Here is a 23,111-nt window from a genome sequence, read left to right as displayed (position 1 = left end):
GGAGAAGGGGTGGCAGTGGGCATGCACTTACTGCTGCTGCTGCTGCCAGTGTTTGCACGGCAGGAGGGCATTTGGGCGTTGCCAGGAAGGCGTTTTTATGTCGATTCCTCCTCTTTCAGCACTGCATTGTGGTGCAAGCAAAAGAAGCAAAACGCGCGGCACGTTCGGGTTATCGCTTCTCGGCCTTTTGGCTAAGATCAAGTGTAGTATCTGTTCTTATCAGTTTAATATCTGATACGTCCCCTATCTGAGGACCATATATTAAATGGATTTTTAGAACAGGGAGATGGAAATAGAGCTTGCTCTGTCCACTCCACGCATTGACCTGGTATTGCAGTATTTCCAGGACCGGTGCACCCTTTCCTTATGTGTTTACTAAAATCAGATTCCAAAAGTGCTTTTTGTGTTTGCCATTGTTTTTGTCTTTCGGATGGGATCTCCCCTTTTAATCCCATTATTTCAACACCTGTTGGACAATGCATTTGTACAGTCATGTGTGATAATGAGCTAATTTATTAAATGCAATTAATTAATACATTGCCACCTCTTGTTTTGTGTCGTCTGTGTTTCTGTGTTTCCGGCATTTCACATTGGAACAGCTCATTCACCTTCCTTGTCTTCTCTCCGCCCTCCCTCCTAGGTAGGTTAAAGAGCTGCACCTGAGCCAGCCACTGATTGATGCAGCACCATAGTCAAATAGTGGAGTGGAGTAGGGGAACAGCAAACAGCCATTAAAGCAGCCCGCCCGCCCGCCCGTCACAATGGACCTACCTGTGTACACTAGATGGATGTGATGGAATGTACTGTGGTCCCTACATTTCAAGAAGAAGTAAGAATTGCAGTTGCAACAAACCCTTGCTTGCCTACAAAGAGAGCAGCAATTTGGATTTGTTACTATGTTACCTGGAAGAATAACAAACTGTGCAAGGATGGAGGTTGTAGGAGCAAGGAGAACAAGTTGTCTGTAAAGTTGGTGGATGCCTATTTTCCATTTTGCAGTCCCTTGTCTCCCTCTTGTGGCCTCCTGGAGGCAACTAGCTGTGCAAAAAAAAGACAGCCTGGGGGCCGGCTGTTGCAGTGTTGCCCTCTCAGGCAACACTGAGTGACTGACTGAGCCGCACCGTCTTATATAAAGTTCAGACGGAACTTTGCACGTGTCATAGTGGAGACCTCAGGAGCCAGAGCCAGCTTTCTGACATCATAATGGGGCCTCAGAGATAAAAGCCTGGGCCCAGGCAGTGTTGGTCAGTGCTGCTCAGCAGGCAGCACTGGACTGGATTAAAGCTGATACAAGGTGTGAAAGGAGAAAGGGTGGCAGTGGGCATGCACTTACTGCTGCTGCTGCTGCTGCTGCTGCTGCTGCCAGTGTTTGCACGGCAGGAGGGCATTTGGGCGTTGCCAGGAAGGCGTTTTTATGTCGATTCCTCCTCTTTCAGCACTGCATTGTGGTGCAAGCAAAAGAAGCAAAACGCGCGGCACGTTCGGGTTATCGCTTCTCGGCCTTTTGGCTAAGATCAAGTGTAGTATCTGTTCTTATCAGTTTAATATCTTATACGTCCCCTATCTGGGGACCATATATTAAATGGATTTTTAGAACAGGGAGATGGAAATAGAGCTTGCTCTGTCCACTCCACGCATTGACCTGGTGTTGCAGTATTTCCAGGACCGGTGCACCCTTTCCTTATGTGTTTACTAAAATCAGATTCCAAAAGTGCTTTTTGTGTTTGCCATTGTTTTTGTCTTTCGGATGGGATCTCCCCTTTTAATCCCATTATTTCAACACCTGTTGGACAATGCATTTGTACAGTCATGTGTGATAATGAGCTAATTTATTAAATGCAATTAATTAATACATTGCCACCTCTTGTTTTGTGTCGTCTGTGTTTCTGTGTTTCCGGCATTTCACATTGGAACAGCTCATTCACCTTCCTTGTCTTCTCTCCGCCCTCCCTCCTAGGTATGTTAAAGAGCTGCACCTGAGCCAGCCACTGATTGATGCAGCACCATAGTCAAATAGTGGAGTGGAGTAGGGGAACAGAAAACAGCCATTAAAGCAGCCAGCCCGCCCGCCCGCCCGCCCGCCCGTCACAATGGACCTACCTGTGTACACTAGATGGATGTGATGGAATGTACTGTGGTCCCTACATTTCAAGAAGAAGTAAGAATTGCAGTTGCAACAAACCCTTGCTTGCCTACAAAGAGAGCAGCAATTTGGATTTGTTACTATGTTACCTGGAAGAATAACAAACTGTGCAAGGATGGAGGTTGTAGGAGCAAGGAGAACAAGTTGTCTGTAAAGTTGGTGGATGCCTATTTTCCATTTTGCAGTCCCTTGTCTCCCTCTTGTGGCCTCCTGGAGGCAACTAGCTGTGCAAAAAAAAGACAGCCTGGGGGCCGGCTGTTGCAGTGTTGCCCTCTCAGGCAACACTGAGTGACTGACTGAGCCGCACCGTCTTATATAAAGTTCAGACGGAACTTTGCACGTGTCATAGTGGAGACCTCAGGAGCCAGAGCCAGCTTTCTGACATCATAATGGGGCCTCAGAGATAAAAGCCTGGGTCCAGGCAGTGTTGGTCAGTGCTGCTCAGCAGGCAGCACTGGACTGGATTAAAGCTGATACAAGGTGTGAAAGGAGAAGGGGTGGCAGTGGGCATGCACTTACTGCTGCTGCTGCTGCTGCTGCTGCCAGTGTTTGCACGGCAGGAGGGCATTTGGGCGTTGCCAGGAAGGCGTTTTTATGTCGATTCCTCCTCTTTCAGCACTGCATTGTGGTGCAAGCAAAATAAGCAAAACGCGCGGCACGTTCGGGTTATCGCTTCTCGGCCTTTTGGCTAAGATCAAGTGTAGTATCTGTTCTTATCAGTTTAATATCTGATACGTCCCCTATCTGGGGACCATATATTAAATGGATTTTTAGAACAGGGAGATGGAAATAGAGCTTGCTCTGTCCACTCCACGCATTGACCTGGTATTGCAGTATTTCCAGGACCGGTGCACCCTTTCCTTATGTGTTTACTAAAATCAGATTCCAAAAGTGCTTTTTGTGTTTGCCATTGTTTTTGTCTTTCGGATGGGATCTCCCCTTTTAATCCCATTATTTCAACACCTGTTGGACAATGCATTTGTACAGTCATGTGTGATAATGAGCTAATTTATTAAATGCAATTAATTAATACATTGCCACCTCTTGTTTTGTGTCGTCTGTGTTTCTGTGTTTCCGGCATTTCACATTGGAACAGCTCATTCACCTTCCTTGTCTTCTCTCCGCCCTCCCTCCTAGGTAGATTAAAGAGCTGCACCTGAGCCAGCCACTGATTGATGCAGCACCATAGTCAAATAGTGGAGTGGAGTAGGGGAACAGCAAACAGACATTAAAGCAGCCCGCCCGCCCGTCACAATGGACCTACCTGTGTACACTAGATGGATGTGATGGAATGTACTGTGGTCCCTACATTTCAAGAAGAAGTAAGAATTGCAGTTGCAACAAACCCTTGTTTGCCTACAAAGAGAGCAGCAATTTGGATTTGTTACTATGTTACCTGGAAGAATAACAAACTGTGCAAGGATGGAGGTTGTAGGAGCAAGGAGAACAAGTTGTCTGTAAAGTTGGTGGATGCCTATTTTCCATTTTGCAGTCCCTTGTCTCCCTCTTGTGGCCTCCTGGAGGCAACTAGCTGTGCAAAAAAAAGACAGCCTGGGGGCCGGCTGTTGCAGTGTTGCCCTCTCAGGCAACACTGAGTGACTGACTGAGCCGCACCGTCTTATATAAAGTTCAGACGGAACTTTGCACGTGTCATAGTGGAGACCTCAGGAGCCAGAGCCAGCTTTCTGACATCATAATGGGGCCTCAGAGATAAAAGCCTGGGTCCAGGCAGTGTTGGTCAGTGCTGCTCAGCAGGCAGCACTGGACTGGATTAAAGCTGATACAAGGTGTGAAAGGAGAAGGGGTGGCAGTGGGCATGCACTTACTGCTGCTGCTGCTGCTGCTGCCAGTGTTTGCACGGCAGGAGGGCATTTGGGCGTTGCCAGGAAGGCGTTTTTATGTCGATTCCTCCTCTTTCAGCACTGCATTGTGGTGCAAGCAAAAGAAGCAAAACGCGCGGCACGTTCGGGTTATCGCTTCTCGGCCTTTTGGCTAAGATCAAGTGTAGTATCTGTTCTTATCAGTTTAATATCTGATACGTCCCCTATCTGGGGACCATATATTAAATGGATTTTTAGAACAGGGAGATGGAAATAGAGCTTGCTCTGTCCACTCCACGCATTGACCTGGTATTGCAGTATTTCCAGGACCGGTGCACCCTTTCCTTATGTGTTTACTAAAATCAGATTCCAAAAGTGCTTTTTGTGTTTGCCATTGTTTTTGTCTTTCGGATGGGATCTCCCCTTTTAATCCCATTATTTCAACACCTGTTGGACAATGCATTTGTACAGTCATGTGTGATAATGAGCTAATTTATTAAATGCAATTAATTAATACATTGCCACCTCTTGTTTTGTGTCGTCTGTGTTTCTGTGTTTCCGGCATTTCACATTGGAACAGCTCATTCACCTTCCTTGTCTTCTCTCCGCCCTCCCTCCTAGGTAGGTTAAAGAGCTGCACCTGAGCCAGCCACTGATTGATGCAGCACCATAGTCAAATAGTGGAGTGGAGTAGGGGAACAGCAAACAGCCATTAAAGCAGCCAGCCCGCCCGCCCGCCCGCCCGTCACAATGGACCTACCTGTGTACACTAGATGGATGTGATGGAATGTACTGTGGTCCCTACATTTCAAGAAGAAGTAAGAATTGCAGTTGCAACAAACCCTTGCTTGCCTACAAAGAGAGCAGCAATTTGGATTTGTTACTATGTTACCTGGAAGAATAACAAACTGTGCAAGGATGGAGGTTGTAGGAGCAAGGAGAACAAGTTGTCTGTAAAGTTGGTGGATGCCTATTTTCCATTTTGCAGTCCCTTGTCTCCCTCTTGTGGCCTCCTGGAGGCAACTAGCTGTGCAAAAAAAAGACAGCCTGGGGGCCGGCTGTTGCAGTGTTGCCCTCTCAGGCAACACTGAGTGACTGACTGAGCCGCACCGTCTTATATAAAGTTCAGACGGAACTTTGCACGTGTCATAGTGGAGACCTCAGGAGCCAGAGCCAGCTTTCTGACATCATAATGGGGCCTCAGAGATAAAAGCCTGGGTCCAGGCAGTGTTGGTCAGTGCTGCTCAGCAGGCAGCACTGGACTGGATTAAAGCTGATACAAGGTGTGAAAGGAGAAGGGGTGGCAGTGGGCATGCACTTACTGCTGCTGCTGCTGCTGCTGCCAGTGTTTGCACGGCAGGAGGGCATTTGGGCGTTGCCAGGAAGGCGTTTTTATGTCGATTCCTCCTCTTTCAGCACTGCATTGTGGTGCAAGCAAAAGAAGCAAAACGCGCGGCACGTTCGGGTTATCGCTTCTCGGCCTTTTGGCTAAGATCAAGTGTAGTATCTGTTCTTATCAGTTTAATATCTGATACGTCCCCTATCTGGGGACCATATATTAAATGGATTTTTAGAACAGGGAGATGGAAATAGAGCTTGCTCTGTCCACTCCACGCATTGACCTGGTATTGCAGTATTTCCAGGACCGGTGCACCCTTTCCTTATGTGTTTACTAAAATCAGATTCCAAAAGTGCTTTTTGTGTTTGCCATTGTTTTTGTCTTTCGGATGGGATCTCCCCTTTTAATCCCATTATTTCAACACCTGTTGGACAATGCATTTGTACAGTCATGTGTGATAATGAGCTAATTTATTAAATGCAATTAATTAATACATTGCCACCTCTTGTTTTGTGTCGTCTGTGTTTCTGTGTTTCCGGCATTTCACATTGGAACAGCTCATTCACCTTCCTTGTCTTCTCTCCGCCCTCCCTCCTAGGTAGGTTAAAGAGCTGCACCTGAGCCAGCCACTGATTGATGCAGCACCATAGTCAAATAGTGGAGTGGAGTAGGGGAACAGCAAACAGCCATTAAAGCAGCCAGCCCGCCCGCCCGCCCGTCACAATGGACCTACCTGTGTACACTAGATGGATGTGATGGAATGTACTGTGGTCCCTACATTTCAAGAAGAAGTAAGAATTGCAGTTGCAACAAACCCTTGCTTGCCTACAAAGAGAGCAGCAATTTGGATTTGTTACTATGTTACCTGGAAGAATAACAAACTGTGCAAGGATGGAGGTTGTAGGAGCAAGGAGAACAAGTTGTCTGTAAAGTTGGTGGATGCCTATTTTCCATTTTGCAGTCCCTTGTCTCCCTCTTGTGGCCTCCTGGAGGCAACTAGCTGTGCAAAAAAAAGACAGCCTGGGGGCCGGCTGTTGCAGTGTTGCCCTCTCAGGCAACACTGAGTGACTGACTGAGCCGCACCGTCTTATATAAAGTTCAGACGGAACTTTGCACGTGTCATAGTGGAGACCTCAGGAGCCAGAGCCAGCTTTCTGACATCATAATGGGGCCTCAGAGATAAAAGCCTGGGCCCAGGCAGTGTTGGTCAGTGCTGCTCAGCAGGCAGCACTAGACTGGATTAAAGCTGATACAAGGTGTGAAAGGAGAAGGGGTGGCAGTGGGCATGCACTTACTGCTGCTGCTGCTGCCAGTGTTTGCACGGCAGGAGGGCATTTGGGCGTTGCCAGGAAGGCGTTTTTATGTCGATTCCTCCTCTTTCAGCACTGCATTGTGGTGCAAGCAAAAGAAGCAAAACGCGCGGCACGTTCGGGTTATCGCTTCTCGGCCTTTTGGCTAAGATCAAGTGTAGTATCTGTTCTTATCAGTTTAATATCTGATACGTCCCCTATCTGAGGACCATATATTAAATGGATTTTTAGAACAGGGAGATGGAAATAGAGCTTGCTCTGTCCACTCCACGCATTGACCTGGTATTGCAGTATTTCCAGGACCGGTGCACCCTTTCCTTATGTGTTTACTAAAATCAGATTCCAAAAGTGCTTTTTGTGTTTGCCATTGTTTTTGTCTTTCGGATGGGATCTCCCCTTTTAATCCCATTATTTCAACACCTGTTGGACAATGCATTTGTACAGTCATGTGTGATAATGAGCTAATTTATTAAATGCAATTAATTAATACATTGCCACCTCTTGTTTTGTGTCGTCTGTGTTTCTGTGTTTCCGGCATTTCACATTGGAACAGCTCATTCACCTTCCTTGTCTTCTCTCCGCCCTCCCTCCTAGGTAGGTTAAAGAGCTGCACCTGAGCCAGCCACTGATTGATGCAGCACCATAGTCAAATAGTGGAGTGGAGTAGGGGAACAGCAAACAGCCATTAAAGCAGCCCGCCCGCCCGCCCGCCCGCCCGTCACAATGGACCTACCTGTGTACACTAGATGGATGTGATGGAATGTACTGTGGTCCCTACATTTCAAGAAGAAGTAAGAATTGCAGTTGCAACAAACCCTTGCTTGCCTACAAAGAGAGCAGCAATTTGGATTTGTTACTATGTTACCTGGAAGAATAACAAACTGTGCAAGGATGGAGGTTGTAGGAGCAAGGAGAACAAGTTGTCTGTAAAGTTGGTGGATGCCTATTTTCCATTTTGCAGTCCCTTGTCTCCCTCTTGTGGCCTCCTGGAGGCAACTAGCTGTGCAAAAAAAAGACAGCCTGGGGGCCGGCTGTTGCAGTGTTGCCCTCTCAGGCAACACTGAGTGACTGACTGAGCCGCACCGTCTTATATAAAGTTCAGACGGAACTTTGCACGTGTCATAGTGGAGACCTCAGGAGCCAGAGCCAGCTTTCTGACATCATAATGGGGCCTCAGAGATAAAAGCCTGGGCCCAGGCAGTGTTGGTCAGTGCTGCTCAGCAGGCAGCACTGGACTGGATTAAAGCTGATACAAGGTGTGAAAGGAGAAAGGGTGGCAGTGGGCATGCACTTACTGCTGCTGCTGCTGCTGCCAGTGTTTGCACGGCAGGAGGGCATTTGGGCGTTGCCAGGAAGGCGTTTTTATGTCGATTCCTCCTCTTTCAGCACTGCATTGTGGTGCAAGCAAAAGAAGCAAAACGCGCGGCACGTTCGGGTTATCGCTTCTCGGCCTTTTGGCTAAGATCAAGTGTAGTATCTGTTCTTATCAGTTTAATATCTTATACGTCCCCTATCTGGGGACCATATATTAAATGGATTTTTAGAACAGGGAGATGGAAATAGAGCTTGCTCTGTCCACTCCACGCATTGACCTGGTATTGCAGTATTTCCAGGACCGGTGCACCCTTTCCTTATGTGTTTACTAAAATCAGATTCCAAAAGTGCTTTTTGTGTTTGCCATTGTTTTTGTCTTTCGGATGGGATCTCCCCTTTTAATCCCATTATTTCAACACCTGTTGGACAATGCATTTGTACAGTCATGTGTGATAATGAGCTAATTTATTAAATGCAATTAATTAATACATTGCCACCTCTTGTTTTGTGTCGTCTGTGTTTCTGTGTTTCCGGCATTTCACATTGGAACAGCTCATTCACCTTCCTTGTCTTCTCTCCGCCCTCCCTCCTAGGTAGGTTAAAGAGCTGCACCTGAGCCAGCCACTGATTGATGCAGCACCATAGTCAAATAGTGGAGTGGAGTAGGGGAACAGCAAACAGCCATTAAAGCAGCCCGCCCGCCCGCCCGCCCGTCACAATGGACCTACCTGTGTACACTAGATGGATGTGATGGAATGTACTGTGGTCCCTACATTTCAAGAAGAAGTAAGAATTGCAGTTGCAACAAACCCTTGCTTGCCTACAAAGAGAGCAGCAATTTGGATTTGTTACTATGTTACCTGGAAGAATAACAAACTGTGCAAGGATGGAGGTTGTAGGAGCAAGGAGAACAAGTTGTCTGTAAAGTTGGTGGATGCCTATTTTCCATTTTGCAGTCCCTTGTCTCCCTCTTGTGGCCTCCTGGAGGCAACTAGCTGTGCAAAAAAAAGACAGCCTGGGGGCCGGCTGTTGCAGTGTTGCCCTCTCAGGCAACACTGAGTGACTGACTGAGCCGCACCGTCTTATATAAAGTTCAGACGGAACTTTGCACGTGTCATAGTGGAGACCTCAGGAGCCAGAGCCAGCTTTCTGACATCATAATGGGGCCTCAGAGATAAAAGCCTGGGCCCAGGCAGTGTTGGTCAGTGCTGCTCAGCAGGCAGCACTGGACTGGATTAAAGCTGATACAAGGTGTGAAAGGAGAAAGGGTGGCAGTGGGCATGCACTTACTGCTGCTGCTGCTGCTGCCAGTGTTTGCACGGCAGGAGGGCATTTGGGCGTTGCCAGGAAGGCGTTTTTATGTCGATTCCTCCTCTTTCAGCACTGCATTGTGGTGCAAGCAAAAGAAGCAAAACGCGCGGCACGTTCGGGTTATCGCTTCTCGGCCTTTTGGCTAAGATCAAGTGTAGTATCTGTTCTTATCAGTTTAATATCTTATACGTCCCCTATCTGGGGACCATATATTAAATGGATTTTTAGAACAGGGAGATGGAAATAGAGCTTGCTCTGTCCACTCCACGCATTGACCTGGTATTGCAGTATTTCCAGGACCGGTGCACCCTTTCCTTATGTGTTTACTAAAATCAGATTCCAAAAGTGCTTTTTGTGTTTGCCATTGTTTTTGTCTTTCGGATGGGATCTCCCCTTTTAATCCCATTATTTCAACACCTGTTGGACAATGCATTTGTACAGTCATGTGTGATAATGAGCTAATTTATTAAATGCAATTAATTAATACATTGCCACCTCTTGTTTTGTGTCGTCTGTGTTTCTGTGTTTCCGGCATTTCACATTGGAACAGCTCATTCACCTTCCTTGTCTTCTCTCCGCCCTCCCTCCTAGGTAGGTTAAAGAGCTGCACCTGAGCCAGCCACTGATTGATGCAGCACCATAGTCAAATAGTGGAGTGGAGTAGGGGAACAGAAAACAGCCATTAAAGCAGCCAGCCCGCCCGCCCGCCCGCCCGCCCGTCACAATGGACCTACCTGTGTACACTAGATGGATGTGATGGAATGTACTGTGGTCCCTACATTTCAAGAAGAAGTAAGAATTGCAGTTGCAACAAACCCTTGCTTGCCTACAAAGAGAGCAGCAATTTGGATTTGTTACTATGTTACCTGGAAGAATAACAAACTGTGCAAGGATGGAGGTTGTAGGAGCAAGGAGAACAAGTTGTCTGTAAAGTTGGTGGATGCCTATTTTCCATTTTGCAGTCCCTTGTCTCCCTCTTGTGGCCTCCTGGAGGCAACTAGCTGTGCAAAAAAAAGACAGCCTGGGGGCCGGCTGTTGCAGTGTTGCCCTCTCAGGCAACACTGAGTGACTGACTGAGCCGCACCGTCTTATATAAAGTTCAGACGGAACTTTGCACGTGTCATAGTGGAGACCTCAGGAGCCAGAGCCAGCTTTCTGACATCATAATGGGGCCTCAGAGATAAAAGCCTGGGCCCAGGCAGTGTTGGTCAGTGCTGCTCAGCAGGCAGCACTGGACTGGATTAAAGCTGATACAAGGTGTGAAAGGAGAAGGGGTGGCAGTGGGCATGCACTTACTGCTGCTGCTGCTGCTGCTGCTGCCAGTGTTTGCACGGCAGGAGGGCATTTGGGCGTTGCCAGGAAGGCGTTTTTATGTCGATTCCTCCTCTTTCAGCACTGCATTGTGGTGCAAGCAAAAGAAGCAAAACGCGCGGCACGTTCGGGTTATCGCTTCTCGGCCTTTTGGCTAAGATCAAGTGTAGTATCTGTTCTTATCAGTTTAATATCTGATACGTCCCCTATCTGGGGACCATATATTAAATGGATTTTTAGAACAGGGAGATGGAAATAGAGCTTGCTCTGTCCACTCCACGCATTGACCTGGTATTGCAGTATTTCCAGGACCGGTGCACCCTTTCCTTATGTGTTTACTAAAATCAGATTCCAAAAGTGCTTTTTGTGTTTGCCATTGTTTTTGTCTTTCGGATGGGATCTCCCCTTTTAATCCCATTATTTCAACACCTGTTGGACAATGCATTTGTACAGTCATGTGTGATAATGAGCTAATTTATTAAATGCAATTAATTAATACATTGCCACCTCTTGTTTTGTGTCGTCTGTGTTTCTGTGTTTCCGGCATTTCACATTGGAACAGCTCATTCACCTTCCTTGTCTTCTCTCCGCCCTCCCTCCTAGGTAGGTTAAAGAGCTGCACCTGAGCCAGCCACTGATTGATGCAGCACCATAGTCAAATAGTGGAGTGGAGTAGGGGAACAGCAAACAGCCATTAAAGCAGCCAGCCCGCCCGCCCGCCCGCCCGTCACAATGGACCTACCTGTGTACACTAGATGGATGTGATGGAATGTACTGTGGTCCCTACATTTCAAGAAGAAGTAAGAATTGCAGTTGCAACAAACCCTTGCTTGCCTACAAAGAGAGCAGCAATTTGGATTTGTTACTATGTTACCTGGAAGAATAACAAACTGTTCAAGGATGGAGGTTGTAGGAGCAAGGAGAACAAGTTGTCTGTAAAGTTGGTGGATGCCTATTTTCCATTTTGCAGTCCCTTGTCTCCCTCTTGTGGCCTCCTGGAGGCAACTAGCTGTGCAAAAAAAAGACAGCCTGGGGGCCGGCTGTTGCAGTGTTGCCCTCTCAGGCAACACTGAGTGACTGACTGAGCCGCACCGTCTTATATAAAGTTCAGACGGAACTTTGCACGTGTCATAGTGGAGACCTCAGGAGCCAGAGCCAGCTTTCTGACATCATAATGGGGCCTCAGAGATAAAAGCCTGGGTCCAGGCAGTGTTGGTCAGTGCTGCTCAGCAGGCAGCACTGGACTGGATTAAAGCTGATACAAGGTGTGAAAGGAGAAGGGGTGGCAGTGGGCATGCACTTACTGCTGCTGCTGCTGCTGCCAGTGTTTGCACGGCAGGAGGGCATTTGGGCGTTGCCAGGAAGGCGTTTTTATGTCGATTCCTCCTCTTTCAGCACTGCATTGTGGTGCAAGCAAAATAAGCAAAACGCGCGGCACGTTCGGGTTATCGCTTCTCGGCCTTTTGGCTAAGATCAAGTGTAGTATCTGTTCTTATCAGTTTAATATCTGATACGTCCCCTATCTGGGGACCATATATTAAATGGATTTTTAGAACAGGGAGATGGAAATAGAGCTTGCTCTGTCCACTCCACGCATTGACCTGGTATTGCAGTATTTCCAGGACCGGTGCACCCTTTCCTTATGTGTTTACTAAAATCAGATTCCAAAAGTGCTTTTTGTGTTTGCCATTGTTTTTGTCTTTCGGATGGGATCTCCCCTTTTAATCCCATTATTTCAACACCTGTTGGACAATGCATTTGTACAGTCATGTGTGATAATGAGCTAATTTATTAAATGCAATTAATTAATACATTGCCACCTCTTGTTTTGTGTCGTCTGTGTTTCTGTGTTTCCGGCATTTCACATTGGAACAGCTCATTCACCTTCCTTGTCTTCTCTCCGCCCTCCCTCCTAGGTAGATTAAAGAGCTGCACCTGAGCCAGCCACTGATTGATGCAGCACCATAGTCAAATAGTGGAGTGGAGTAGGGGAACAGCAAACAGACATTAAAGCAGCCAGCCCGCCCGCCCGTCACAATGGACCTACCTGTGTACACTAGATGGATGTGATGGAATGTACTGTGGTCCCTACATTTCAAGAAGAAGTAAGAATTGCAGTTGCAACAAACCCTTGTTTGCCTACAAAGAGAGCAGCAATTTGGATTTGTTACTATGTTACCTGGAAGAATAACAAACTGTGCAAGGATGGAGGTTGTAGGAGCAAGGAGAACAAGTTGTCTGTAAAGTTGGTGGATGCCTATTTTCCATTTTGCAGTCCCTTGTCTCCCTCTTGTGGCCTCCTGGAGGCAACTAGCTGTGCAAAAAAAAGACAGCCTGGGGGCCGGCTGTTGCAGTGTTGCCCTCTCAGGCAACACTGAGTGACTGACTGAGCCGCACCGTCTTATATAAAGTTCAGACGGAACTTTGCACGTGTCATAGTGGAGACCTCAGGAGCCAGAGCCAGCTTTCTGACATCATAATGGGGCCTCAGAGATAAAAGCCTGGGTCCAGGCAGTGTTGGTCAGTGCTGCTCAGCAGGCAGCACTGGACTGGATTAAAGCTGATACAAGGTGTGAAAGGAGAAGGGGTGGCAGTGGGCATGCACTTACTGCTGCTGCTGCTGCCAGTGTTTGCACGGCAGGAGGGCATTTGGGCGTTGCCAGGAAGGCGTTTTTATGTCGATTCCTCCTCTTTCAGCACTGCATTGTGGTGCAAGCAAAAGAAGCAAAATGCGCGGCACGTTCGGGTTATCGCTTCTCGGCCTTTTGGCTAAGATCAAGTGTAGTATCTGTTCTTATCAGTTTAATATCTGATACGTCCCCTATCTGGGGACCATATATTAAATGGATTTTTAGAACAGGGAGATGGAAATAGAGCTTGCTCTGTCCACTCCACGCATTGACCTGGTATTGCAGTATTTCCAGGACCGGTGCACCCTTTCCTTATGTGTTTACTAAAATCAGATTCCAAAAGTGCTTTTTGTGTTTGCCATTGTTTTTGTCTTTCGGATGGGATCTCCCCTTTTAATCCCATTATTTCAACACCTGTTGGACAATGCATTTGTACAGTCATGTGTGATAATGAGCTAATTTATTAAATGCAATTAATTAATACATTGCCACCTCTTGTTTTGTGTCGTCTGTGTTTCTGTGTTTCCGGCATTTCACATTGGAACAGCTCATTCACCTTCCTTGTCTTCTCTCCGCCCTCCCTCCTAGGTAGGTTAAAGAGCTGCACCTGAGCCAGCCACTGATTGATGCAGCACCATAGTCAAATAGTGGAGTGGAGTAGGGGAACAGCAAACAGCCATTAAAGCAGCCAGCCCGCCCGCCCGCCCGTCACAATGGACCTACCTGTGTACACTAGATGGATGTGATGGAATGTACTGTGGTCCCTACATTTCAAGAAGAAGTAAGAATTGCAGTTGCAACAAACCCTTGCTTGCCTACAAAGAGAGCAGCAATTTGGATTTGTTACTATGTTACCTGGAAGAATAACAAACTGTGCAAGGATGGAGGTTGTAGGAGCAAGGAGAACAAGTTGTCTGTAAAGTTGGTGGATGCCTATTTTCCATTTTGCAGTCCCTTGTCTCCCTCTTGTGGCCTCCTGGAGGCAACTAGCTGTGCAAAAAAAAGACAGCCTGGGGGCCGGCTGTTGCAGTGTTGCCCTCTCAGGCAACACTGAGTGACTGACTGAGCCGCACCGTCTTATATAAAGTTCAGACGGAACTTTGCACGTGTCATAGTGGAGACCTCAGGAGCCAGAGCCAGCTTTCTGACATCATAATGGGGCCTCAGAGATAAAAGCCTGGGCCCAGGCAGTGTTGGTCAGTGCTGCTCAGCAGGCAGCACTGGACTGGATTAAAGCTGATACAAGGTGTGAAAGGAGAAGGGGTGGCAGTGGGCATGCACTTACTGCTGCTGCTGCTGCTGCTGCCAGTGTTTGCACGGCAGGAGGGCATTTGGGCGTTGCCAGGAAGGCGTTTTTATGTCGATTCCTCCTCTTTCAGGACTGCATTGTGGTGCAAGCAAAAGAAGCAAAACGCGCGGCACGTTCGGGTTATCGCTTCTCGGCCTTTTGGCTAAGATCAAGTGTAGTATCTGTTCTTATCAGTTTAATATCTGATACGTCCCCTATCTGGGGACCATATATTAAATGGATTTTTAGAACAGGGAGATGGAAATAGAGCTTGCTCTGTCCACTCCACGCATTGACCTGGTATTGCAGTATTTCCAGGACCGGTGCACCCTTTCCTTATGTGTTTACTAAAATCAGATTCCAAAAGTGCTTTTTGTGTTTGCCATTGTTTTTGTCTTTCGGATGGGATCTCCCCTTTTAATCCCATTATTTCAACACCTGTTGGACAATGCATTTGTACAGTCATGTGTGATAATGAGCTAATTTATTAAATGCAATTAATTAATACATTGCCACCTCTTGTTTTGTGTCGTCTGTGTTTCTGTGTTTCCGGCATTTCACATTGGAACAGCTCATTCACCTTCCTTGTCTTCTCTCCGCCCTCCCTCCTAGGTAGGTTAAAGAGCTGCACCTGAGCCAGCCACTGATTGATGCAGCACCATAGTCAAATAGTGGAGTAGGGGAACAGCAAACAGCCATTAAAGCAGCCAGCCCGCCCGCCCGCCCGTCACAATGGACCTACCTGTGTACACTAGATGGATGTGATGGAATGTACTGTGGTCCCTACATTTCAAGAAGAAGTAAGAATTGCAGTTGCAACAAACCCTTGCTTGCCTACAAAGAGAGCAGCAATTTGGATTTGTTACTATGTTACCTGGAAGAATAACAAACTGTGCAAGGATGGAGGTTGTAGGAGCAAGGAGAACAAGTTGTCTGTAAAGTTGGTGGATGCCTATTTTCCATTTTGCAGTCCCTTGTCTCCCTCTTGTGGCCTCCTGGAGGCAACTAGCTGTGCAAAAAAAAGACAGCCTGGGGGCCGGCTGTTGCAGTGTTGCCCTCTCAGGCAACACTGAGTGACTGACTGAGCCGCACCGTCTTATATAAAGTTCAGACGGAACTTTGCACGTGTCATAGTGGAGACCTCAGGAGCCAGAGCCAGCTTTCTGACATCATAATGGGGCCTCAGAGATAAAAGCCTGGGCCCAGGCAGTGTTGGTCAGTGCTGCTCAGCAGGCAGCACTGGACTGGATTAAAGCTGATACAAGGTGTGAAAGGAGAAGGGGTGGCAGTGGGCATGCACTTACTGCTGCTGCTGCTGCTGCTGCTGCTGCTGCTGCCAGTGTTTGCAAGGCAGGAGGGCATTTGGGCGTTGCCAGGAAGGCGTTTTTATGTCGATTCCTCCTCTTTCAGCACTGCATTGTGGTGCAAGCAAAAGAAGCAAAACGCGCGGCACGTTCGGGTTATCGCTTCTCGGCCTTTTGGCTAAGATCAAGTGTAGTATCTGTTCTTATCAGTTTAATATCTGATACGTCCCCTATCTGGGGACCATATATTAAATGGATTTTTAGAACAGGGAGATGGAAATAGAGCTTGCTCTGTCCACTCCACGCATTGACCTGGTATTGCAGTATTTCCAGGACCGGTGCACCCTTTCCTTATGTGTTTACTAAAATCAGATTCCAAAAGTGCTTTTTGTGTTTGCCATTGTTTTTGTCTTTCGGATGGGATCTCCCCTTTTAATCCCATTATTTCAACACCTGTTGGACAATGCATTTGTACAGTCATGTGTGATAATGAGCTAATTTATTAAATGCAATTAATTAATACATTGCCACCTCTTGTTTTGTGTCGTCTGTGTTTCTGTGTTTCCGGCATTTCACATTGGAACAGCTCATTCACCTTCCTTGTCTTCTCTCCGCCCTCCCTCCTAGGTAGGTTAAAGAGCTGCACCTGAGCCAGCCACTGATTGATGCAGCACCATAGTCAAATAGTGGAGTGGAGTAGGGGAACAGAAAACAGCCATTAAAGCAGCCAGCCCGCCCGCCCGCCCGCCCGTCACAATGGACCTACCTGTGTACACTAGATGGATGTGATGGAATGTACTGTGGTCCCTACATTTCAAGAAGAAGTAAGAATTGCAGTTGCAACAAACCCTTGCTTGCCTACAAAGAGAGCAGCAATTTGGATTTGTTACTATGTTACCTGGAAGAATAACAAACTGTGCAAGGATGGAGGTTGTAGGAGCAAGGAGAACAAGTTGTCTGTAAAGTTGGTGGATGCCTATTTTCCATTTTGCAGTCCCTTGTCTCCCTCTTGTGGCCTCCTGGAGGCAACTAGCTGTGCAAAAAAAAGACAGCCTGGGGGCCGGCTGTTGCAGTGTTGCCCTCTCAGGCAACACTGAGTGACTGACTGAGCCGCACCGTCTTATATAAAGTTCAGACGGAACTTTGCACGTGTCATAGTGGAGACCTCAGGAGCCAGAGCCAGCTTTCTGACATCATAATGGGGCCTCAGAGATAAAAGCCTGGGCCCAGGCAGTGTTGGTCAGTGCTGCTCAGCAGGCAGCACTGGACTGGATTAAAGCTGATACAAGGTGTGAAAGGAGAAGGGGTGGCAGTGGGCATGCACTTACTGCTGCTGCTGCTGCTGCTGCTGCTGCCAGTGTTTGCACGGCAGGAGGGCATTTGGGCGTTGCCAGGAAGGCGTTTTTATGTCGATTCCTCCTCTTTCAGCACTGCATTGTGGTGCAAGCAAAAGAAGCAAAACGCGCGGCACGTTCGGGTTATCGCTTCTCGGCCTTTTGGCTAAGATCAAGTGTAGTATCTGTTCTTATCAGTTTAATATCTGATACGTCCCCTATCTGGGGACCATATATTAAATGGATTTTTAGAACAGGGAGATGGAAATAGAGCTTGCTCTGTCCACTCCACGCATTGACCTGGTATTGCAGTATTTCCAGGACCGGTGCACCCTTTCCTTATGTGTTTACTAAAATCAGATTCCAAAAGTGCTTTTTGTGTTTGCCATTGTTTTTGTCTTTCGGATGGGATCTCCCCTTTTAATCCCATTATTTCAACACCTGTTGGACAATGCATTTGTACAGTCATGTGTGATAATGAGCTAATTTATTAAATGCAATTAATTAATACATTGCCACCTCTTGTTTTGTGTCGTCTGTGTTTCTGTGTTTCCGGCATTTCACATTGGAACAGCTCATTCACCTTCCTTGTCTTCTCTCCGCCCTCCCTCCTAGGTAGGTTAAAGAGCTGCACCTGAGCCAGCCACTGATTGATGCAGCACCATAGTCAAATAGTGGAGTGGAGTAGGGGAACAGAAAACAGCCATTAAAGCAGCCAGCCCGCCCGCCCGCCCGCCCGTCACAATGGACCTACCTGTGTACACTAGATGGATGTGATGGAATGTACTGTGGTCCCTACATTTCAAGAAGAAGTAAGAATTGCAGTTGCAACAAACCCTTGCTTGCCTACAAAGAGAGCAGCAATTTGGATTTGTTACTATGTTACCTGGAAGAATAACAAACTGTGCAAGGATGGAGGTTGTAGGAGCAAGGAGAACAAGTTGTCTGTAAAGTTGGTGGATGCCTATTTTCCATTTTGCAGTCCCTTGTCTCCCTCTTGTGGCCTCCTGGAGGCAACTAGCTGTGCAAAAAAAAGACAGCCTGGGGGCCGGCTGTTGCAGTGTTGCCCTCTCAGGCAACACTGAGTGACTGACTGAGCCGCACCGTCTTATATAAAGTTCAGACGGAACTTTGCACGTGTCATAGTGGAGACCTCAGGAGCCAGAGCCAGCTTTCTGACATCATAATGGGGCCTCAGAGATAAAAGCCTGGGCCCAGGCAGTGTTGGTCAGTGCTGCTCAGCAGGCAGCACTGGACTGGATTAAAGCTGATACAAGGTGTGAAAGGAGAAGGGGTGGCAGTGGGCATGCACTTACTGCTGCTGCTGCTGCTGCTGCTGCTGCCAGTGTTTGCACGGCAGGAGGGCATTTGGGCGTTGCCAGGAAGGCGTTTTTATGTCGATTCCTCCTCTTTCAGCACTGCATTGTGGTGCAAGCAAAAGAAGCAAAACGCGCGGCACGTTCGGGTTATCGCTTCTCGGCCTTTTGGCTAAGATCAAGTGTAGTATCTGTTCTTATCAGTTTAATATCTGATACGTCCCCTATCTGGGGACCATATATTAAATGGATTTTTAGAACAGGGAGATGGAAATAGAGCTTGCTCTGTCCACTCCACGCATTGACCTGGTATTGCAGTATTTCCAGGACCGGTGCACCCTTTCCTTATGTGTTTACTAAAATCAGATTCCAAAAGTGCTTTTTGTGTTTGCCATTGTTTTTGTCTTTCGGATGGGATCTCCCCTTTTAATCCCATTATTTCAACACCTGTTGGACAATGCATTTGTACAGTCATGTGTGATAATGAGCTAATTTATTAAATGCAATTAATTAATACATTGCCACCTCTTGTTTTGTGTCGTCTGTGTTTCTGTGTTTCCGGCATTTCACATTGGAACAGCTCATTCACCTTCCTTGTCTTCTCTCCGCCCTCGCTCCTAGGTAGGTTAAAGAGCTGCACCTGAGCCAGCCACTGATTGATGCAGCACCATAGTCAAATAGTGGAGTGGAGTAGGGGAACAGCAAACAGCCATTAAAGCAGCCAGCCCGCCCGCCCGCCCGTCACAATGGACCTACCTGTGTACACTAGATGGATGTGATGGAATGTACTGTGGTCCCTACATTTCAAGAAGAAGTAAGAATTGCAGTTGCAACAAACCCTTGCTTGCCTACAAAGAGAGCAGCAATTTGGATTTGTTACTATGTTACCTGGAAGAATAACAAACTGTGCAAGGATGGAGGTTGTAGGAGCAAGGAGAACAAGTTGTCTGTAAAGTTGGTGGATGCCTATTTTCCATTTTGCAGTCCCTTGTCTCCCTCTTGTGGCCTCCTGGAGGCAACTAGCTGTGCAAAAAAAAGACAGCCTGGGGGCCGGCTGTTGCAGTGTTGCCCTCTCAGGCAACACTGAGTGACTGACTGAGCCGCACCGTCTTATATAAAGTTCAGACGGAACTTTGCACGTGTCATAGTGGAGACCTCAGGAGCCAGAGCCAGCTTTCTGACATCATAATGGGGCCTCAGAGATAAAAGCCTGGGCCCAGGCAGTGTTGGTCAGTGCTGCTCAGCAGGCAGCACTGGACTGGATTAAAGCTGATACAAGGTGTGAAAGGAGAAGGGGTAGCAGTGGGCATGCACTTACTGCTGCTGCTGCTGCTGCCAGTGTTTGCACGGCAGGAGGGCATTTGGGCGTTGCCAGGAAGGCGTTTTTATGTCGATTCCTCCTCTTTCAGCACTGCATTGTGGTGCAAGCAAAAGAAGCAAAACGCGCGGCACGTTCGGGTTATCGCTTCTCGGCCTTTTGGCTAAGATCAAGTGTAGTATCTGTTCTTATCAGTTTAATATCTGATACGTCCCCTATCTGGGGACCATATATTAAATGGATTTTTAGAACAGGGAGATGGAAATAGAGCTTGCTCTGTCCACTCCACGCATTGACCTGGTATTGCAGTATTTCCAGGACCGGTGCACCCTTTCCTTATGTGTTTACTAAAATCAGATTCCAAAAGTGCTTTTTGTGTTTGCCATTGTTTTTGTCTTTCGGATGGGATCTCCCCTTTTATTCCCATTATTTCAACACCTGTTGGACAATGCATTTGTACAGTCATGTGTGATAATGAGCTAATTTATTAAATGCAATTAATTAATACATTGCCACCTCTTGTTTTGTGTCGTCTGTGTTTCTGTGTTTCCGGCATTTCACATTGGAACAGCTCATTCACCTTCCTTGTCTTCTCTCCGCCCTCCCTCCTAGGTAGATTAAAGAGCTGCACCTGAGCCAGCCACTGATTGATGCAGCACCATAGTCAAATAGTGGAGTGGAGTAGGGGAACAGCAAACAGACATTAAAGCAGCCAGCCCGCCCGCCCGTCACAATGGACCTACCTGTGTACACTAGATGGATGTGATGGAATGTACTGTGGTCCCTACATTTCAAGAAGAAGTAAGAATTGCAGTTGCAACAAACCCTTGCTTGCCTACAAAGAGAGCAGCAATTTGGATTTGTTACTATGTTACCTGGAAGAATAACAAACTGTGCAAGGATGGAGGTTGTAGGAGCAAGGAGAACAAGTTGTCTGTAAAGTTGGTGGATGCCTATTTTCCATTTTGCAGTCCCTTGTCTCCCTCTTGTGGCCTCCTGGAGGCAACTAGCTGTGCAAAAAAAAGACAGCCTGGGGGCCGGCTGTTGCAGTGTTGCCCTCTCAGGCAACACTGAGTGACTGACTGAGCCGCACCGTCTTATATAAAGTTCAGACGGAACTTTGCACGTGTCATAGTGGAGACCTCAGGAGCCAGAGCCAGCTTTCTGACATCATAATGGGGCCTCAGAGATAAAAGCCTGGGTCCAGGCAGTGTTGGTCAGTGCTGCTCAGCAGGCAGCACTGGACTGGATTAAAGCTGATACAAGGTGTGAAAGGAGAAGGGGTGGCAGTGGGCATGCACTTACTGCTGCTGCTGCTGCTGCCAGTGTTTGCACGGCAGGAGGGCATTTGGGCGTTGCCAGGAAGGCGTTTTTATGTCGATTCCTCCTCTTTCAGCACTGCATTGTGGTGCAAGCAAAATAAGCAAAACGCGCGGCACGTTCGGGTTATCGCTTCTCGGCCTTTTGGCTAAGATCAAGTGTAGTATCTGTTCTTATCAGTTTAATATCTGATACGTCCCCTATCTGGGGACCATATATTAAATGGATTTTTAGAACAGGGAGATGGAAATAGAGCTTGCTCTGTCCACTCCACGCATTGACCTGGTATTGCAGTATTTCCAGGACCGGTGCACCCTTTCCTTATGTGTTTACTAAAATCAGATTCCAAAAGTGCTTTTTGTGTTTGCCATTGTTTTTGTCTTTCGGATGGGATCTCCCCTTTTAATCCCATTATTTCAACACCTGTTGGACAATGCATTTGTACAGTCATGTGTGATAATGAGCTAATTTATTAAATGCAATTAATTAATACATTGCCACCTCTTGTTTTGTGTCGTCTGTGTTTCTGTGTTTCCGGCATTTCACATTGGAACAGCTCATTCACCTTCCTTGTCTTCTCTCCGCCCTCCCTCCTAGGTAGATTAAAGAGCTGCACCTGAGCCAGCCACTGATTGATGCAGCACCATAGTCAAATAGTGGAGTGGAGTAGGGGAACAGCAAACAGACATTAAAGCAGCCAGCCCGCCCGCCCGTCACAATGGACCTACCTGTGTACACTAGATGGATGTGATGGAATGTACTGTGGTCCCTACATTTCAAGAAGAAGTAAGAATTGCAGTTGCAACAAACCCTTGTTTGCCTACAAAGAGAGCAGCAATTTGGATTTGTTACTATGTTACCTGGAAGAATAACAAACTGTGCAAGGATGGAGGTTGTAGGAGCAAGGAGAACAAGTTGTCTGTAAAGTTGGTGGATGCCTATTTTCCATTTTGCAGTCCCTTGTCTCCCTCTTGTGGCCTCCTGGAGGCAACTAGCTGTGCAAAAAAAAGACAGCCTGGGGGCCGGCTGTTGCAGTGTTGCCCTCTCAGGCAACACTGAGTGACTGACTGAGCCGCACCGTCTTATATAAAGTTCAGACGGAACTTTGCACGTGTCATAGTGGAGACCTCAGGAGCCAGAGCCAGCTTTCTGACATCATAATGGGGCCTCAGAGATAAAAGCCTGGGTCCCAGGGGCGGACATACCGCATGTGCAGCCGGTGCAGCTGCACAAGGGCCCCGCGTGGGAAGGGGGCCCGTTCAGTGGCGTAACTACCACAGTAGCAGCCGTAGCAGCTGCTACGGGGCCCGCGGCATGGGGGGGCCCGTGTCGCCCTGACAGGCACATTACATTTTATGTACCAGGCCTGGCGGCACGGGCCCCCTCATGCCTAGTAGCATCACAACACTAGGCATGAGGGGAGGGAGGGGGCGGGGGCCCGGTGATAGCCGCCACACTGCACTACCAATCGGGAGGGAGGGGGCGGGTGCCCGGGCCCGGTGATAGCCGCTACACTGCACTGCCAATCTGGCACAGATGAATAGGACAGGACGGCGATGCTGGTGGTAGGAGGAGCGCTCAGGCAGGGGAGAGGACAGGGGGCGGTGCGACGTAAGACTTCGGGCGGCTGGACAGTACAGTCAGGACTGCCGGAGAACTCATAGGATGAGCGGAGGACAGACACAGGACGAGTGGAGGACGTGCAGACTGCAGAGGACAGGTAGATGAAGTTAAAAAGTTCATGTCAGAAGGGAGAAGTTTTTATGTAGAAAATCTGCCTCATAATTCCTTCCGGAATTTTGAGGCATATTTTGACCTGCCGGTAGAACACTTCCCGCGTTTTTCATTGCGTTTTTTTGTGGCGTTTTTCGGCCATCGGGCCGTGGGCAGGGAAACGCAGCAAAAAACGCATTTTCTGCCTGCCATTGTTGTCAATGGGAAGTCAGAGACAGAAACGCCCGAAGAAAGGGCATTGCGCTTCTTTTTCCCGCATGCGGTTTTTACTGCTCGCAGGAAAAATTTCATGGATTTCAATGGGAGGCACTTTCTGACG

At 47.7% G+C, this 23,111-nt stretch overlaps 17 non-coding genes across 17 annotated transcripts; all 17 read left to right on the top strand.

Moving 5' to 3' along the window:
- Positions 1–171: 171 nt before the first annotated feature.
- On the top strand, positions 172–362 carry LOC142680877 (U2 spliceosomal RNA). Its single transcript, XR_012853285.1, has one exon. It is a non-coding gene; the product is annotated as a U2 spliceosomal RNA (small nuclear RNA).
- Positions 363–1,488: 1,126 nt separating this feature from the next.
- On the top strand, positions 1,489–1,679 carry LOC142680914 (U2 spliceosomal RNA). The gene has a single exon (XR_012853315.1). It is a non-coding gene; the product is annotated as a U2 spliceosomal RNA (small nuclear RNA).
- A 1,132-nt stretch (positions 1,680–2,811) lies between these two features.
- LOC142680713 (U2 spliceosomal RNA) lies at positions 2,812–3,002 on the top strand. Its single transcript, XR_012853151.1, has one exon. It is a non-coding gene; the product is annotated as a U2 spliceosomal RNA (small nuclear RNA).
- Positions 3,003–4,115: 1,113 nt separating this feature from the next.
- On the top strand, positions 4,116–4,306 carry LOC142680712 (U2 spliceosomal RNA). Its single transcript, XR_012853150.1, has one exon. It is a non-coding gene; the product is annotated as a U2 spliceosomal RNA (small nuclear RNA).
- A 1,125-nt stretch (positions 4,307–5,431) lies between these two features.
- Positions 5,432–5,622, top strand: LOC142680711 (U2 spliceosomal RNA). Its single transcript, XR_012853149.1, has one exon. It is a non-coding gene; the product is annotated as a U2 spliceosomal RNA (small nuclear RNA).
- Positions 5,623–6,737: 1,115 nt separating this feature from the next.
- Positions 6,738–6,928, top strand: LOC142680876 (U2 spliceosomal RNA). The gene has a single exon (XR_012853284.1). It is a non-coding gene; the product is annotated as a U2 spliceosomal RNA (small nuclear RNA).
- A 1,122-nt stretch (positions 6,929–8,050) lies between these two features.
- Positions 8,051–8,241, top strand: LOC142680907 (U2 spliceosomal RNA). The gene has a single exon (XR_012853308.1). It is a non-coding gene; the product is annotated as a U2 spliceosomal RNA (small nuclear RNA).
- Positions 8,242–9,359: 1,118 nt separating this feature from the next.
- Positions 9,360–9,550, top strand: LOC142680904 (U2 spliceosomal RNA). Its single transcript, XR_012853307.1, has one exon. It is a non-coding gene; the product is annotated as a U2 spliceosomal RNA (small nuclear RNA).
- A 1,132-nt stretch (positions 9,551–10,682) lies between these two features.
- On the top strand, positions 10,683–10,873 carry LOC142680710 (U2 spliceosomal RNA). The gene has a single exon (XR_012853148.1). It is a non-coding gene; the product is annotated as a U2 spliceosomal RNA (small nuclear RNA).
- Positions 10,874–11,995: 1,122 nt separating this feature from the next.
- On the top strand, positions 11,996–12,186 carry LOC142680708 (U2 spliceosomal RNA). The gene has a single exon (XR_012853147.1). It is a non-coding gene; the product is annotated as a U2 spliceosomal RNA (small nuclear RNA).
- Positions 12,187–13,297: 1,111 nt separating this feature from the next.
- On the top strand, positions 13,298–13,488 carry LOC142680707 (U2 spliceosomal RNA). Its single transcript, XR_012853146.1, has one exon. It is a non-coding gene; the product is annotated as a U2 spliceosomal RNA (small nuclear RNA).
- Positions 13,489–14,609: 1,121 nt separating this feature from the next.
- Positions 14,610–14,800, top strand: LOC142680705 (U2 spliceosomal RNA). Its single transcript, XR_012853145.1, has one exon. It is a non-coding gene; the product is annotated as a U2 spliceosomal RNA (small nuclear RNA).
- Positions 14,801–15,928: 1,128 nt separating this feature from the next.
- LOC142680704 (U2 spliceosomal RNA) lies at positions 15,929–16,119 on the top strand. The gene has a single exon (XR_012853144.1). It is a non-coding gene; the product is annotated as a U2 spliceosomal RNA (small nuclear RNA).
- A 1,131-nt stretch (positions 16,120–17,250) lies between these two features.
- On the top strand, positions 17,251–17,441 carry LOC142680703 (U2 spliceosomal RNA). The gene has a single exon (XR_012853143.1). It is a non-coding gene; the product is annotated as a U2 spliceosomal RNA (small nuclear RNA).
- Positions 17,442–18,572: 1,131 nt separating this feature from the next.
- LOC142680702 (U2 spliceosomal RNA) lies at positions 18,573–18,763 on the top strand. The gene has a single exon (XR_012853142.1). It is a non-coding gene; the product is annotated as a U2 spliceosomal RNA (small nuclear RNA).
- A 1,118-nt stretch (positions 18,764–19,881) lies between these two features.
- On the top strand, positions 19,882–20,072 carry LOC142680701 (U2 spliceosomal RNA). Its single transcript, XR_012853141.1, has one exon. It is a non-coding gene; the product is annotated as a U2 spliceosomal RNA (small nuclear RNA).
- Positions 20,073–21,186: 1,114 nt separating this feature from the next.
- Positions 21,187–21,377, top strand: LOC142680700 (U2 spliceosomal RNA). The gene has a single exon (XR_012853140.1). It is a non-coding gene; the product is annotated as a U2 spliceosomal RNA (small nuclear RNA).
- The last annotated feature ends 1,734 nt before the right edge of the window (positions 21,378–23,111 follow it).

This window comes from Rhinoderma darwinii, assembly GCF_050947455.1.
Source record: "Rhinoderma darwinii isolate aRhiDar2 chromosome 2 unlocalized genomic scaffold, aRhiDar2.hap1 SUPER_2_unloc_56, whole genome shotgun sequence".
In the NCBI taxonomy this organism is placed as follows: Eukaryota; Metazoa; Chordata; class Amphibia; order Anura; family Rhinodermatidae; genus Rhinoderma; species Rhinoderma darwinii.
The sequence above is the reverse complement of the archived record's forward strand: the minus strand, read 5'-3'. Positions and strand labels throughout refer to the sequence as shown.